The sequence below is a fragment of the Lissotriton vulgaris genome, chromosome 1_1 (assembly GCF_964263255.1).
Source record: "Lissotriton vulgaris chromosome 1_1, aLisVul1.2, whole genome shotgun sequence".
NCBI classification, from domain to species: domain Eukaryota; kingdom Metazoa; phylum Chordata; class Amphibia; order Caudata; family Salamandridae; genus Lissotriton; species Lissotriton vulgaris.
Genome location: NC_141685.1, coordinates 2,109,315,250 through 2,109,332,828, shown reverse-complemented (window position 1 = coordinate 2,109,332,828; position 17,579 = coordinate 2,109,315,250). Strand labels below are relative to the sequence as shown.

The window sequence follows — 17,579 nt, the reverse complement described above, 5'->3', positions numbered from 1 at the left end:
GGTGAGAAACAAAGAAATGGATTTAACCCAGATTTGGGACTGGGGTGAATGTTTGACTACGTTCAGCATTTCGGTCATCATCTTTATGTGTTGCTTTAGTAACCCTAAGTGAGACGATATGCCCAGATGTGGGTCCCGTGCTCGCTTTGCCACTGGATTCAAGCTAGCCCAGTGAATGAGGTGTGATACCCCAAAACCGCTCCCAGGATGCTTGCTTTTCAGTCCAGGGTGGATCTGGTCTGGCAGTTCAGGCTGGACCGTTCCCATGGGGAGCAGGATCAAGGCTGGTCTGCATATGACTGGGCCCAAACTAGGGTGGCAGGGTGTGCAAAAAAAAGAATGGATTGAACCCAGAACTGTGACTGGATGTGAATGTTTGACAATTGTCAGCATTCCATCTATCATCTTTTTGTATTGCTATAGAACAGGGGTCTCCAACCTTTTCTGGAATAATAGCTACATATGTTAAATGGAAATCATACAAAGCTACTAATATATGTGATTTAATAGTGACCAACCATCCAAGACTTCAATAGTGATCACTTCAGTGTATGGGGCAGGGTTTCTAGCACTAATGTAAAACATTCCTTTGAGAATCTGAAACGACTTTACATGGGTAATACATAAAGGTCATAGCTGCAACCTCCCTGGCACCAAGTAAAGATATGAGTAAGAAATCTCTCCAACTCAAATGTTTAAATATATTTTTTAAATGTAACCATTTTTCTCGAAACATCAGTTTATGAGTTATGAGAAGACATGCATTTTCGTCTTGAATACGTACTTTTTAATTCTGGTATACATATAATAGTTCAACTAAGCAAAAGCTTTGATAGTAGGAGGCTGGGCTGCACATAGGAGAGCTACTACTCACAGGTAGCTGGAGAGCTACTGGTAGCTCACAAGCTACTAGTTGGAGACACCTGCTACAGATGTTACCTGCCCACATTTATCAGGGGATGAAGATTTTACTACATCCAGTTATTACCAGGGGAAATAAAATACAAACAATTAAGAATTCTGATGTGCAGTAAGAGGAACTGCAGCACATACCATAACTTAATGGGCCACTTGTAATGAAGGCCTATATGTAGTCTTCCTCCAGGGAACCAACGTTTGGAGGCCAATATTCGTTATCTTAATTCCTTAACCACTAGGGACTACGAATGTAGCTCTTTCTATGGCCTGACTACAAGGTAGGCGGAATTCCAATCCGAGATTCGCAACAGCTGGAATTATCCTTACTGGCTACTATCTCCATCAATGAGCGGCTTCTCCGCTAGGGCGGAGGAGCGTCGCCCCACTGCTTACTCGAATTGCGAGAAGTAGAAACATAAACTATGGTAATAACTATCACTTTATGTTTTTGCTTCTTGCACAGCGAAAAAGCAGAACGGAAGGGTTTGGTTGTGGGATAGCGGGTGAGCGGGGCTGCTCTGCGAGCAGGGCTGGGCGGGGAGGAGTGTTGTTCCCACTCCTGAGTGCGCATGACTGATTTGTATGGGGCCGACCAAGCCGGTCATGTGCACTCTGCGCTTCTTCCTTGCAGGCTGCAATGCTGCCTATATGGAGAACATGGACGGGCCATTACCCCCTGGCTGTGCGCCGTCCCGGCCAATCTCAACGCTGCTTGCAGGATAGTGATTTGCTTAGGAGTGGGAGCCTGGCTGCCTGCTTCCAGTTCCTCCAGGAGGCAGAAGAGCTGGAGAGGAGCAGAGACGACGCGGGGCCTGGCCGCAGGAAGGTAAGTTAAATTGTTTTAATTATTAATTTAACCCCCCCCCCCGCACAACCGTGCCTTCGCCCATGAGTTCCCTCTCCCCGCGCGACCCCCGCCTGTGAGTCATGCCAGCCGCAACTGTCTGCACCTGAATTTCCACCTATAACGAGTTGGACCCCTTTGGAATGGGAAATAACTATGTGGAGTGAGAATTACTGTGTGGATGTCCTTATGGTATTTACTATTCTGAGATATTTAACGCTCACATTTACACCTTCTCAGGACACATGGTAAATGGGAGCAGTAGCCCCCTATGGTGCAGAACTGGAGGAGGGGCTGTTGTGAGGGAGGGGGTGGGAAAGGGATGCTAGATTTTCACAGGAGGGACCCTCTTTCAAAGGAAAAGCTGCCAGGGAACAATAAACGTGGATAGATGCTGTGCAGCCAAGTCCTCAAGGCAATGGCATCCAACTTCAGCACCAGCAAAGAGTTTGGTGTAGTTCTATGTAAAAATATTGATAAAGGTTCAATGCCAGTAGAAAAAAATATGAATGTTGCAAAAGCTGGTCGATGCAATTCCATTGTTTCCCTTAATTTATTTTTTGATGGGGGTTACCTCCCTCGCTGTGGTGTTTTTTTGTAAAATGAAGATAACTGCCACAATCTCCTCCCTCTTACTGTTTTCTGCTCCTCTCCCCTTTTGTGTGCACTTGTGATTTGTTTTCCTCCTTTTCTGCATCCATGATCTCCTTTTCCTTTATAGTCCTTCCTCTACGTTTCAATATTTCAGCTTGTTAAATTCATTTTGCAACGCCAGACAATTCACTTGCCAGGTGCGTGACCAATGCCAGCCCCTAAAAAGGTCCCTAACTCGCCCACTAAAAGCAGCTGGATATATGCTAAGAGTACCAAGATCAGACTGAGTGCTATAGCCTCAATCTTTCTTGCTCCTTCAGAGGCACAAACTTCCCTCCCTGGTGCTGTGCCTCAGCACTTGATACAACCCTATGTTTACCTTCCCACAGCACACCTTCCCTTCGACCAGATTTACTTTCCTATGGCTCTCACGTATCTCTTTTAAACAAAACCTTGTTGGGTCCTCGTGAAGCCTTTACATACATGGTTTATTCAAATATTTGATTGGGATTTATGAGACTTTAACTTAAACATCTTTATCACCTTATCACATCTTTCCATCTTAAACGTGATTTGGAATGTCATGGCAGTTTATTTATAGCTGCAAATGTATTTTTGATTGAACAATGAATTACACAGAACATATTACATTAGGCTCTGCATGGCTTGTAATAGCATAGTCAGGTTTTCCGCTCAGACTGAGGATAACATGGAATATGTGTGTCTGTCTAGGCAATAGTGAACTCCCTGCGTCTAGACCGGGCCCGGCTACTGAATCAGCTTTCCATTAGCAGCTGTAGGCTAGCCCCTCGCCCCTCCCATTACCACAGAAAGCCCCCGGAAGAAGCACGAACCAACTCTTTCCTGCTCTACATATTTAAATCTCTGAAAAAAATATGTTATATTTGACTTCATCTTTACCTTTCTACCTACAGCCACCTAGATCACCTAAAGTCTAGGCCTCCATAATATTCACGTCACCAATGTGGCCTTCATTCAGGTCTCCTCCCTCTGCTCATCACCATCATCCATTTTACATGCTCAACTTCTGCCACACTTTCCTCTTTAGATGGTTCAGACCCATTTTTCCATTATTTTCCCCATATCAATATGCATACTCCTTCACAATCTACAAGTGCTCCTCTGGCTCACCGCCCGCCTCTCTGTGGGTGATTATCCACATTTTCCAATATAAGACTTCTCATCTACTCCCTCTCTGCCTCATCTTCACAACGTTTCATACTGCTTTCACGAGCATCAATTTGCTGATAACAAGCACATCTTCTTCTTTCCTTCCTCATCCCCTCTACCTCCAGATATAATCACAAACTGGCTTAATCACTTGGTTCTCCTAGGTAACCCATTGCTCCCCTATCTTTGATACCTTATGTTTATCTCATTCACTACCAAACTCATCCTTTAACCCACATTCACCCACCTCGCTGCCTCTCCCATCTGCTCTCAGCGGGAAATCTTGGCTTCTAAAGGAAAATGCAATGCTCAATCAAGTTTAGTCCAATTCCTCAACATCCATAGAATCTGGCAATTCTTTTCCATTCAATTGGCTAAAACCCTTATCAACTCCTAAACAAAGTGAGCAAAGGCAACAGTTCCCTTCCTTGGGCTCACACGGTATTCCTAAATAAAGTTCTTAACCTTATCAGATGCAAGGTTCTCATTACCCAGAAGCATATCATTCTCACCAGGGGGGTGACACAACCTTCTAAATAAGCTCTTGCTTACCTCTTGATCTAGCTCCTTCATATTAGAGGATCAGTATAAGCCTTCCCTAAACCACCTTCAAGACCTTTTAAAGCCTTTAAAGCCTTCTTGGGCTTCAGGCAATTAGAATAATCAAGGGGCTTGTCCTGTGATCAGAGATTTCCAGACCCAAGAACCCACAAGATTACCCCATAGGGTTTTTAAACTAACTAACTAGCTCTGCTGAACTGTGTACTCGTGCCTCTGACTAAGTGTTTTGATTCGTCTATACAAGTATCTCTAACCACTCCAATCCTGTGCCTATCACCTACTTGGTTTGTGGATCCACCAACTTCCTAATATCTGCGTTCCCAATGTTGATAACTACTGTGCAGCATTCCAGCTTGAATGCTCTGTTGTTTTAAACAGAAAATACACACAAAAATCATATCTTATTTTAGATTGTTTTGAGCAAAAATAATCCTACAATTTCGGACATATGTGGTACCTGGAAATAAATCTGACAATCTCACAGAGTTGGTGTTAACAATATTTTACCATTAGTCAACCATAACCTTCTATTTACCATTTTGTCAATTTCAGGCCGCCAAACACCACATACTACTATGTTGAACATATCAGAAAAAAAGTGTAAAAGGGGTACATCTTAGACATTTGTATTCATATAAATAAAAGGCAGAGCTTTCAAAAGCAGCCTGCCTTTCACTGTGTAATTAAATTCCTTCATTTTAAAATCAAAAGTGATAATCTGCTTTACTAAAAGTAAATTGTGAATTTATTTCTGAAAAAAATGTACAAAGGAAATGATTACAACAGCAAGACTGGTCTAACCCAAAAGGAAAACAGATAGCTGTCTAGAATGCCTTTAGTCAAAGCCATTCGATCATAGCAGGGGGGGGGGGGGTTCTATGACCCACCCTCAACAGAGTAGTACATAAGAGACTTTGGGCTGCGCTAGGTGCAGGATGGCCTCTACCATAGGACGAGCTCTACTGTAACCTCATAAGTACCAACCAAAAGATGCCTCCCTGCCCCTCAACTGTCCTTCTTGGGCTGCTAGCCCTACCCCCTAAATTCTAAAAGTCTTCTCAATGCCACAGGGCTAATAGTGTCAGTAATTAATCCTCCCTGTGTCCCACCCCTTCTAACTAGATCAATCCAAGCTTAATCCAACTCATCAAGGTGGAGGCATGTGAAAAGCAGAATGCACTCCCTTGGCATGTATTAATATCGAGGACTGCAGAATGGTGAAGTATTTGTTACCCCTCTTAAATAATCACATGAAATCAATCCCATTTTCACAAAATGTAGAGCCGACTCAGCTGGATCCAGCTGTGGTAAGCAGGTGGTTTACAGACTGCGGTGGAATTGGTGGCAGGTTGGCTGTGTGGAGTAGGCTGGACCCTCAAGACACCAGCATTGAAGCCTGTGTTGGACGGCTTGAGCTTGTGCCCAAGTCGACAACAGGAAGCATGCCTCTGTTGCATGAAGACACTAAACTGCTTCAAAGGACCCCATGTTCATCTGGAAAGTGACGCAGTGGGGTGTGATATGGAGACCAACCTCCAACCTAGTACTCCTAAGTAGACTGGTCACTGTTACGAGTGGTAGGACCACTGGGGCCCAGTACACTCTACTATCTTCTGAATCTGCCTTATGGGATGGGAAGGCAGAGTTGGTGTGAAAAAACTCTTGCCCAGTGCAGCCGGGGTGTGAGCATGCACTGACAGCACACATGAATGTTACCTGTTTCACCTAGGAAGATTGGGAAAGCAGAAGTAATTTGAGAGCTGGCTCTACTAACATCAGCATGGCTAATGCCTCTTACATAGGGACACATCTCAAAGATCTGCATTGGGAGACAACTTTGTGATTTACCAGACTGCCACATTTTTTTAAGTGTTGTTACCAACAGGTAATCAGGGCTTGGAAATAGACTGGCTCTTCTGGAGTGATAATTCATGGGAAATGGACCACCAGTCTCAAAGGCTATTGTTTCTTTACAATATATATTTCTGGAGCAAAACTGGCCAAAATTCACCAATTACTTTTCTGTAATATTCTTTAGCGGCATGCTTTAAATACTGTCCAAATTACATGTATTACCAAACACTCTATTTTTTTGCTGCAAGGAAGAGGAGTGACTGAAGGTGCAGAAATTCAGCTTATCCCAGACCAAAATAAAGGCACATGACAAGAGCTCCAAGGTCGAGGAATCCTACGGAGACTTTTAACAGACCTTATTATGTACATAACCTGCAAGGAACCTCATTCTGTTGGGTGCCTGCTGCAGACATCTGCACATGATCTCTCAGGCATATCAGAATGGTAGTAGGGCCAAATAAGTCCTTCATACTTGTGTTGTAATTTTTACCAGTACTACTGAGTTGCGATAATAAAAAGAACAGGTAACTTTTGTGAGCCACAGGGCAATTCAGATGTTAGTGTTTGCTTTATAAATTCTCAGTATTCTTTTTATGATTAGAAATTAGAAGTGCTTTAGGCTGCACAGATAATATTCAGTTGTATTTGCTACTCTGCTCGTCTCAATATGAAATTCTAATTCCTCCTCTCTGGGTCAACTTCCTACTAACAAGCATCACTAAAATCAAAAAATGGTTTATTAGTATCTAAAGCTTACCTCTGAGTTGCACAAAAACAATTGTCTGATGCTTTTTCTTCAAAAAAACAGGAGAAATAAGCATATGTCTTCTTGTTACGACTCCCCGGGGGAGGCATAGCATTTTGATGCATTCCCAGGACTACCACTAATTGTAAATCTGGGAATTCACTAAACCCATGGGTCGATACAAGGGAGCACACACACTCCACCCATGGAACGCTTCCCTGTGGCAGAGCACCGCAAGGCAGTGACTTGTGCTGCTTTGCATTACTCCAAATTTGCCAAACCACGCAAAAACATACAAGGTGGCCTTGCATGGCTTGGTAAATGTCATTCTAGGTTATGTGTTTCCTTTGCGCCCCCTTACGTGGCGCGAAGGCGACACAAAACCATGATAAATATGCCTCACAGTGTCCAGACTTGTCCGCCGGCATTTCAAACATTAATCTACAAGATGGGAGTGTGTTAAAGCATATATAACAAAGGAGAGAGTTAGGGAAATTACACCGACTATGTGAGGTGGGAACTTCTGGTCCCCAAGGATAAATGTAGAAACAATATAGGAGTACCCCCTGGAGAAAAATACAGAAAAAAGTTTTTTCTGTTTGTGGAGCAAGGGAGCTCAGGTTTAGCACAATTTGCCCCAACCCGTTACTGGACAGTGCATGTCCTTGAAGAAGACCCCTCACTCACCAACCTAGTTGGTGACATGCTTCATCAGATCAGATGATGAAGCATGTCACCAACTAGGTTGGTGAGTGAGGGGTCTTCTTCAAGGACATGCACTGTCCAGTAACGGGTTGGGGCAAATTGTGCTAAACCTGAGCTCCCTTGCTCCACAAACAGAAAAAACTTTTTTTCTGTATTTTTCTCCAGGGGGTACTTCTCCATTGTTTCTACATTTATCCTCGGGGACCAGGAGTTCCCACCTCACATAGTCGGTGTCATTTCCCTAACTCTCTCCTTTGTTATATATACATTAGGCAGCGCGCAGCTGCGAGAGCTACACATAATTAGACCTTAACTTTCACAACCATGGCCGAAAACCAGGGTCTTTCCTACACCTCGCAAGAGGTGGAGGAGGTGATGAGTGATCTTTCTATTTTTGCGGATGCTAACATTGCTCAAAGCATTTCTGCGACCAAAGACTGGGAAAATTTGACAGAACTTAAAAGGAACAGAATCAGGACGATCCTGCATGGGACGATTCTTAAACAATATCTGAGCAATACATGGCGCCGAAAGGGCTACTAGTCTCCAATGCTCCTCGCATTTTCCTAGAAGACGAACTCTTTCGAAAAGATTGGGCCGCCATAGCGTGGCACTGTACCCACGATTGGATAGTCCTAATTTTAAAGACCACATTAAGACTGTCCGAAAAAATCCAGGTGGAAATACAAGTGGCAGAAGGCCATATGAAAACCACCATTACGGGTTTTAAAAAGAAGCTAGACGAGATTAACAAAGAGATGATGGACTACAAGGACAATCTGACACAACAGAAAGTGCAGAAATTTCAGAAAGACTTGAAGAGGTTCTCAAAGGTGAAGGCATACCCTTACTCAGATTCGGATTATGTAGCGCCGTCCAAAGGAGATGATAACTCTGATGCTTCAAGCAATGTATCGAGCAACACCTCCAACTCCAGCGGGAATTCTAGCAGTGGAAGCATCAAACAGAAAGGCAGAGGACAAGGCAGGGGGAAGGGCAACTGGCCGAACTATAATTCAATGCCCATGCCAGCTTTCCTGGACCTATACAACCATCCACCCATCTTTCCAATGTATGGGTGGCAACCACCCTTTCAACAACCTTTTTTCCACAAAACCCCTACAGGCCCCCTTTTTTAAACCGGGGCGGGTGAGGACGGGGAAGGAGAAAAATCGCCAATCAGGGCAACCAGGTTCACTGGGCATCGGAAGATCCGAGCGCCAACCAGAACAAGAACAAGCCCCAACAGGCAGGACCGAGCAATCGTAAAACCTAATAACCAATCTATCTACCAGACCCCTCAGCAATGATGAGGTAGCAGTCCTAAACAAGGGGTTAGGTTTCGTGCATACAGCAAACTTGGATAAGTTTAAGCTTCACTGCAAACTAGCATCCTTCTTCAGGAAATTGAGATTAAAAGCCTTTTTTGAAAAGAGAACCAACCTTGAGGACAGCGGGGATACGAATGAGACCGGACTATGGAATAAATCCACATTCATGCCACCACAGCACATGGTCCCGGTAGAAATCTCTACATTCGAGCAAGCGGTCTTTAACGAGGTTGAAAATGCCTCCCCAAAAAAAACGTTTATGAATCTAACGAAACGGGAGAGAACCGCATTGGATAACTTACAGAATTCGGACACCATCATAATACAACCCGCGGATAAAGGCGGAGGGATAGTCGTACTCGACAAACCAGCATACCAGACTGAGTGTCTCAGACTACTAGCAGACCACAGGAACTATCGGAGACTACTGGTTGACCCTACAGAGGATCTTAGAAACGAGATCACTTCACTTGTGGAACACGGAGAAGCAGAAGGATACCTCTCCAAACAAGAGGCGGATTTCCTATGTAAAAGCGAGGGGAGGATTCCCTACTTTTACACGCTCCCAAAAATGCATAAAAACAAAATACCACCACCCGGCAGACCCATTGTCTCTGGGATAGGTTCCCTTTTGGAACCCCCGTCTTGTTTTTGCGACGTGTTCTTTAAGACTATGGTACAAAAAACGAGCACCTATCTACAGGACACTAAAAGTGTACTGCGACTCCTGGACCAAATCACCATAGATGATGACACCATCCTGGTGAGTTTTGATATCGGGAGCCTATACAAGAGCATCCCCCAGGATGCCACTTTGGAGGTTCTCAAAAAGGCTCTTGATAAGGAAGATTGGACATCCAGAACCCCAAGAGAATTCATCTTGGAGTGTGCAAGACTGGCCCTTAAAAGAAATTACTTTCAATATGAAGACAAGATCTTTTTCCAGACTGGGGGTACTTCGATGGGCAGTACTTTTGCTCCAAGTGTAGCATGCTTGTATGTACACGATTTCGAGGAGAAACATATCCTCAGCAACACAAACCCCTATAGCTCCAATATCTTACTTTGGAGAAGATATATAGACGATGTGCTCACCATTTGGAAAGGCACTGAAGACACCTTATTATCCTTCTTCAACTGGATCAACACACTTGACGACCATCTGAAGTTCACTTACGTGAAGGATCTGAAATTATTGGTCTTTCTAGATCTCACCATCACAAAATCTAACGGGAAACTGTCAACGGTCACTCACTACAAACCTACTGCTAAAAACAATCTACTTCGGTTTGAAAGTTTTCACCTGAGACCACTGAGTGAAAACCTACCTTACGGACAATATCTACGGCTTCGCAGAAATTGTAGCGAGCTCGAAGATTACAAACAACAGGCCCAGGATCTCACTCTCAGACTAAAGAACCGGGGATACCCCGCAAAGATTTTACACAAAAGCCAAAAACGAGCTTGAAACCAACCTAGAGCTGCTCTACTGGAGGACCCAACTAAAACTGTGGATGAAACCCCCTTAACCTGTGTCACCACGTACAATGCCATCTCCAACGAGGTAACCAAAATAGTAGGGAAACATTGGAGCATCCTCAATACAGGGAACCTGAGATGGGAGAAACCTCTGTTCTCATGCAGAAGGGCACGAAGCATCAAAGATGCAGTAGTAAACACTAGACCCAAAATAAAGGTGGTGGAAAATGAAACAGTACTCAACACATGGGGGTTACCCAAAGTGACAGGCCACTACAAGTGTGGCAACTGCAGCGTATGCCCGTTCACCTCCAATACTAAAACTCTACAGCTGGAACCCACTAAAACCTGGACGATCAGAGGACATACAAACTGCAACAGCGAAAACGTTGTGTACAGACTGACATGTCCATGTAACCTACATTATGTAGGAATGACCAGCAGAAAGGTTAAAACACGTATTGGAGAGCACAGAAGTACCATTAGGTGTAAGAAAGCCAACACCAAACTCACAGAACATTATCTGTCGGCAGGACACACATCAGATGAAATACAGTGGACCGTCATTGAGCAGGTGAAACCAGGAGCTAACCTGAACCAACGATCTTTAAAAAGGAACAAAGGTGGGTTTATAGACTTTCGACTCAAAAAATTGGCCTAAATGATAATATCCTGTGGAACACTGTGATGGGATAAATTTCTCCTTTAAAATAACCTCCCTCCTACTGTGTGAAACAGTCCTCAACACGACCCGTGACCCAGTGGCTGTCACTGAGTACTGTTCTAACTGAACGCCAATTTGGATGTTAGCTCTGTCCCCCCTTTTTTACTGAATCTTCCTGGGTTATTTTCTAACAATAGAACTGTTCCTGTGCTGTTCAATGTATCCCTTTATACTCCTGGGGAGGAGATGCTCTTTGGTATACGAATCATTAAATCTCCTGCTATTGAGAATTCCGATTTCACCAGCGTGGTTGCCGTGGATACCACACGGCTCCACGCCAGCCCCCACGTGATCGGAACTCCGGCGGGCACCGCCCCTCTGTCACGTCCTGATTGGCCCACGTAGAGCTCCGATCGGCGCCACGCCCATCCAGGAAGTAACGCACAGTTTACTTTACTCTGCGCTACTGATCCATCAGAACCTCCCACGGGGCATTTTGAATGGTAACCAAGTAGGTTTACGGAAAGACGAGCAGAAGCCGCAAGTAAGTGCTTTCTCCCACTGATGCACGAGGCGGCCCGCGCCGCTTACCACTCTTGTGCCGTACCATACATATTGAGCACGGGGGGTACACTAATCGTGTGTCTGCCTCTATTCTCAAACTTTGTAGGTGACGGATACATGCCGTCTTGGATCCTCCGATGCCCATGAAGCGGTAGTGACCGCATCAAGTGTAAGCAGAGCGATACATCGCGTTTTTCTAGAGCGGGATTAGCAGTAATAGCATAACCCGCTTAACCACGGCACGACTGTGTAGCTGCGAACAAGGCAAATCACATCCACTAATGCCTGAGCACGTTTGGCGCCGTACTGCAATGGCGATCACTCTCCTACACCTCCTCCTCCCTTCCACTATCCCAGTTATCCTGCGATACCAGCATATCTTTAAGGCGCTGGGGTTTTTAATTCACCCCAATCACGCTCCGTTAACTACCGCCTGAGCTCTTTTGTCTATCGCATCAGATGGACCACTGGTACGACTTGATTAACAAGGTGTTCTCATACCATCACCTTATCCGAGTGAACCGTACTCAGCACAATAATTGTTAAATGTTTACCCTTGTTTTGACCTACCCAGTATGTAATCCCAACCCTGTACAATTCTTTGTCTCTTACAGGTTTTTTCCTGAACCAGGATAAAACATCCTTTTACATCTGATCACAATTTGTGGCTTAAAATTGAACGAGGGCAGGACGCACCTTAGCGTGTGCGGACCACCCCGTCTAATATTCACGGTCCTGACGAAAACCAAAGAACTTTTTAAATGGTTGAAACATGTAGATCTAAGTTTTTTCTTTATCACATAGCACACTTCGCTATTTTTAAAATGTATCACACTTCTTGAGACACCACAGCCTTCCTAGTTAGGCACAGGTGCCACACTGGTTTTATAAGGGTTCAAGCACTCAAGAATAAATTCTCGGAGTGAGTAGTTTTGGCCCTTTTTTAACACACCTATCACTGTAATTTTTTGCACATATAAAAGAAAAAAAACTCGCTCCACTGTAGTCAGGTGTCGCAGCACACCCTCGGCCTATGGGGTGGGACCCCGATGATGAAGCATGTCCCCAACTAGGTTGGTGAGTGAGGGGTCTTCTTCAAGGACATGCACTGTCCAGTAACGGGTTGGGACAAATTGTGCTAAACCTGAACTCCCTTGCTCCACAAACAGAAAAAACTTTTTTCTGTATTTTTCTCCAGGGGGTACTCCTCCATTGTTTCTACAGTGTGTTAAAGCACCCTCATGCATAATACGTTTACTTAATACTGCCAAGGAGTTATTGGACCATATACAAGAACGAGGCTGAAGTTGCAATGGTTTTTAAGGTCATGAAATTCCAAGGTACTTTGAAATGGACTTTTCACAAATGAGCACTGATTATGAGCGAGATGGAGCGGCATCTCCATTGCAGGCAGGATTTACGCCTGATCATAACCTAGTGCAGGACCACTGGTTGGAGCGGGTGGTAAATGGGAGAGCTAAATGCGCAGAAAAGGGAAATCATTGGCAGAACCTTACTTGGGGAGAAACGGGTGTGCAAAATTAATCCACATTCTGTAGGGATTAGCTCGGAATAGCTGGATTTAAGTGTGGTGAAACCGTATGGTAGCTACACAACATTCTGCAGCTAAAATCTGATCCACTCATAATTGGGACTATGACATACAATGTCGAGCCGTGCACTTACTAAAGGAGCAAAAATGATCCCAGTCCTCTAATGGCTGTGACCTGTCAATAACTGAAACTTCACATCAAAGAAACCAGAAAAAAAAGACATCCATGTAATTAATGGTGGTATTGTACTCTAGAAAATGCCTAGAAACACTCTTGTAAGCTGTAACATTGGGCACTGTGACATCAGAACTCATCGGTGGGAAGCTGCCGTAGACGGGAGACAGAAATCACGAATGCATGTCTCTAATTAAGGCCTGGCGTAGAGACAACTTTAGCGTCTCACCCGACTAGTGTAATGCAAGAAATATCCTAAACACAAAAAAAGATACTTATAGGCAGACATAGAGGGTCTTACTTTGTGTCAGCCGTCTTCAACTGTCATTCACATTTTGCTTCCGGCCACCTCAGCACTGGACAACAGGTGAGTCCATTTTAGCTCCTGACTCTCGTACACTGGCTGACGGCACTGTGCTGGATCCCACGTGCGCATGTATATAAAGGAAAGTCCACTTCAGTGCCATTGCGGATCAACGCTTCACTTAGCAAATGTGTTTTTCTTTCTGTATTTTATCCCTTTCTATTTCCTTTTTTTTGTGTGTTTAAAATAAGTCTTCACCAATTCAAAGGCAATGGTACCTTTTCTTTGCAGCAGTAAAATAATAGTTTTCCCTGATGTCCGTTAAAATAAAAAAAGGTTTCTACAACCGTTGTATGCTCACGTTGTGAGCCTATTGTGAAGCACCCGTCTTTTAATATTAAAATCCGGTGCGATGGTTCATTTTTGTTTCGATTTCAAACAATTATGGCAAGCTGCAGCATATAACCCACCATGATTAGCTGTGGCATTTTTTTACTTTTTCGTTTACAGGATTATGCTTACTACAATAAAAAATACATATCACACCCGTTTGATGAGGCCAGACCTAATGGCTTTCCCAGCACTAATTGTTAGAAGCTAGTTCCGAAGTGGCCGTCACTCTTCATCTGTGACACAGGAGCAGCCTCGCCATTCATTTTTTTGCCAAGACTCAAATAACATTGCCAAAGTAAAAAGAAGAAAATGCCAGCGACTTAGCTGATTAACAGTGCCTGGTGTGAGGGGAGGTCTGCCAGCAGCACATGGCAGCCACTTCTTTCATCTCCTAAAGCTGTGTGCTTCAGTATGACACCTCTCTGACCAGCCTATTCGTGCCTGAAAAGCTCTCCTTATGCGCGGTAAGTGCGTAAAGGAAAAGAAGGATTACACTTTACCAGCACCAAAACCTCTATAATTGCCAGTGGCGTAGGAAGGGGGCGCGGTGGGTGTGGGCCGCTCCGGGTGTCATCACTGAGGGGGTGACAAAATGGCAAAAATATGTGTTTTAAACTGATATTTTTGCCAATTTGTCAAGCTGGGGCTGACAAAAAAGTGTCGCACCGGGTACCACCTGACCTTGCTGCACCACTGATAATTGTAATTCTAATGTAGCATTTTGTGAATAAAACGACGTCATATTTCTGAATGTCATACACACATCATATGGTATTGACCAGGTGTTTACAGGTGCCTCCAACTAGTCTTATCTGAAGGCTGAGGATAGCATGGCCTGAAAATGAGCAGTCAGAATTATGGGCCTGGTTGGGTCACAGAGGTGAACAGCTGGAGTACTGAGGTATTTAACTCTCAAATAAAAGTCCTTGTAGACCCGCAACTGGATTGTGAGAACAAAATTAAGTTTCAGAATGTTTTTAAATGGGAGAACATGAGAATTAAAAGTTACCTTTGTGATTAACTCTTCATTTTAATGTGCTTCCATTTCAAAGTGGCACATTTACAAGTAGCGGGCCTTTTGGCCATTTGGCCATTAGACACTGTGCCATATTTATAAATAAAAAAAGTTTTAGAAAAATTAAATGGGAGAAATTTAAAGTGAAGAAAACATTTTCTAGGGAACATTAAGTATTAATGACATTTCTCCACTTTCAATCAAGCAAAATACTGCTTGGTCGGCTTGGCCAAGCCCCCACAAGCCAAATACTGCTTAATGTCCCACGAAACATGTTTATTCACTTAAAATTCCTCGCACTGTATTTTTCTGTTATACATATGGCACCATATTTACAGGCCACGGGGAGCATGCTTTTGTTTGGAAATGTGACACTTGGAAAAGGAAGAACATTTAAATTGTGAGTTTTATGGAAAACACATAAACAAAGTTTACTCTTCAGTTTAATTTTCTTAATAGAAAAAATACAGCCATTATTTCAAGTTGGAGAAATATAAAGTGCAGAAAAATGTTTCATACTGTGAACATTTTGAAGAACATGTTTGTGCACTTTTAAATTTACCCCATATGTATTATTATGGTGAAAGGTATCTCCTGTGCCACAAGTACATAAGACACAGTTTCTCATGCACCTGTACACATAGATCTCATTCACACGCACACATGTTCATACATCCGCAAAGATCATGCTCTCAATGACACACATGGCAGCCCTGTCAGAAAGTGCCTAGTTAAAGAATGTTGTTCAAACCATAGCGTCAGTCTCTATGGACATTAGGCTTAAAGCCAATAAGTCAATTAAGCTGGGTGTGGGGGCGTCTGGTAACAATGCACACGTTACTTAGCCTTCAGTAGCTCACTGTCATTTTTACTGATCATAAGTAGCTCTCATTACAGAAAATGTCGGAGACCCCTTAATTTAGAGCGTGTAACACTGTATACCTGATCTTCATTTTTACATTCATCCATGCTTCTTCAAATCACGTGTAATATAAGAAATAAAATACTCTCAATCGTACGTAATGGGGATAATGCAAGTCAGCTCGGAGTTCGGTGACCTAACCTTGTGCCTCCAGGCTTCTAATATTATCACGTCCAGTTCGGTACGCTTTCTTCCTTGTGTAAACGTTTATTTTTCCAGGTTCTTGTCATATGTAGACATTCAGAGGAAACGATGCACCCTTTGTATATAGACATTTTTGACCTTCTAAGTGTCATAAATGTACAGTACTGGAGGACACGCTGTATATTGCGGGAACAACACACCAGCATTGCTCTCTGAGTAGTAAGTACCCCAGTGGAAGGGGGTGACGTCCAACTGGGTGCACTGAAACCTTATAGACCCAGCGGCACAGTTACTTAGTACAACTCCCCTACGAAACATACAACTAATTGGCATTGAAAACAGAAACGAAATCCTTAAAGACAAGAACAGTAAGCGAGGGCGTGTTTTCATGGCTGTGAAATCCCCACGTACGAGCAATAACTATCATGCAGTGCACGGGTAGTGGGCACCCCTGTATTCATGAGGACAGTTGTGAATGTAGTGCATGTAGGGTTCCTGTCACTTAACATCGATCCGCAGAGAGTGGGCTGTGAAAGTCTCAATATGACCTGTGCAGGAAGTGAAGTTCTAACGTACACAAAGCCAGCTAGCTCGGTTGCAACATCCACAAAGCACACACTGAAACCACAGAGGAAGATTTCATCAACGTGTTCTTGGTTTACTAGGAAAGCGGGCTCCGCAGGAGGCTGCCTGGAGCCCGGCTTTGTGCTGCCATCCACCCGGGATACCTTTCTGCCCTGTGCTGGTATGCGCACGGCGGCTGGTACTCACCACTGCTGCTCGCGCGGCCAGGCTCACATCTCCCACGTCCACACTGTCAGTTCCGGAGCTCCGCGCTGCCTCCCGAGCCGTCTGTGACCGAGCATGTTCCGGGTTGAGCTCGGACTGAGCGTCGCAGGCTGTCTCCCGGGGAGAATTGTTTGACTTGAAGTTCAGCGAGACGATGCCTGCACGGGCCCTCCCCGCCCGGTGTAAACAGGTAGAGGCGGCTTGGCAGCGAGCTGTCATTGGCTGCGGCGGAGACGGCCTGTCTAGGGCGTGACTCTGCAAACTTCTCTATAAGTCTGGTCGGGGCTATTGTTCAGCCAATCGCGTGGTCTCTTAATATTTTTCAACCCCTTGATGTTTAGCATCCCCCGTGATTATGGTACCCAGTGCGGGCACCAAACCGATAATGCATAAAACACCATCATAAGGGGTTGATTGAAATTCAGGGCTTGAAGCACAGAGTGCTGGGTGCAAGTTTACTGCTCTCTACAGCACCAAGCACATTTGAGAGCCTGCTTCTCTATTATAATAAAAATGCCTATTTCAGTTTTTCTGTATGTAGCATAACTAGGCCAAACTACGCCAAATTAAACAAGCATTTGAAATGCAATAGGTCTCGCATTTGGGAAAGTTAGAGATATTGGCTTTGTAAATGATAATGTCTTTTACCCATGTTTTGTTGAGAGTGGGGTGGATGTATGTGGTGTGGAGTGGAATGATGTGGTTTGTATTGGAATTGTTAGTTGTGGAATTGTGTGGTGTGGAGTGTATTTGTGTAGTATAATTATGTGGTATGGTAAATACTTAGGAGTGGGAGCTGCATAGATTAGTTGAAAGGAAGATAGAGAGGGATAGG

The 17,579-nt window shown here is 44.1% G+C and overlaps 1 protein-coding gene across 2 annotated transcripts in view; it reads right to left on the bottom strand.

Moving 5' to 3' along the window:
- Window positions 1-16,932, bottom strand: part of CRACR2A (calcium release activated channel regulator 2A) — a 930,414-nt gene extending 913,482 nt beyond the window's left edge. Inside the window, exon 1 of one of the 2 annotated variants that reach the window (XM_086921478.1) lies at window positions 16,727-16,932. The gene's annotated coding sequence lies outside the window, so the exon portion shown is untranslated. Of the gene's footprint in view, window positions 1-16,683 lie in introns of both variants that reach the window. The other variant, XM_086921488.1, reaches the window with a different exon arrangement.
- Window positions 16,933-17,579: the final 647 nt, after the last annotated feature.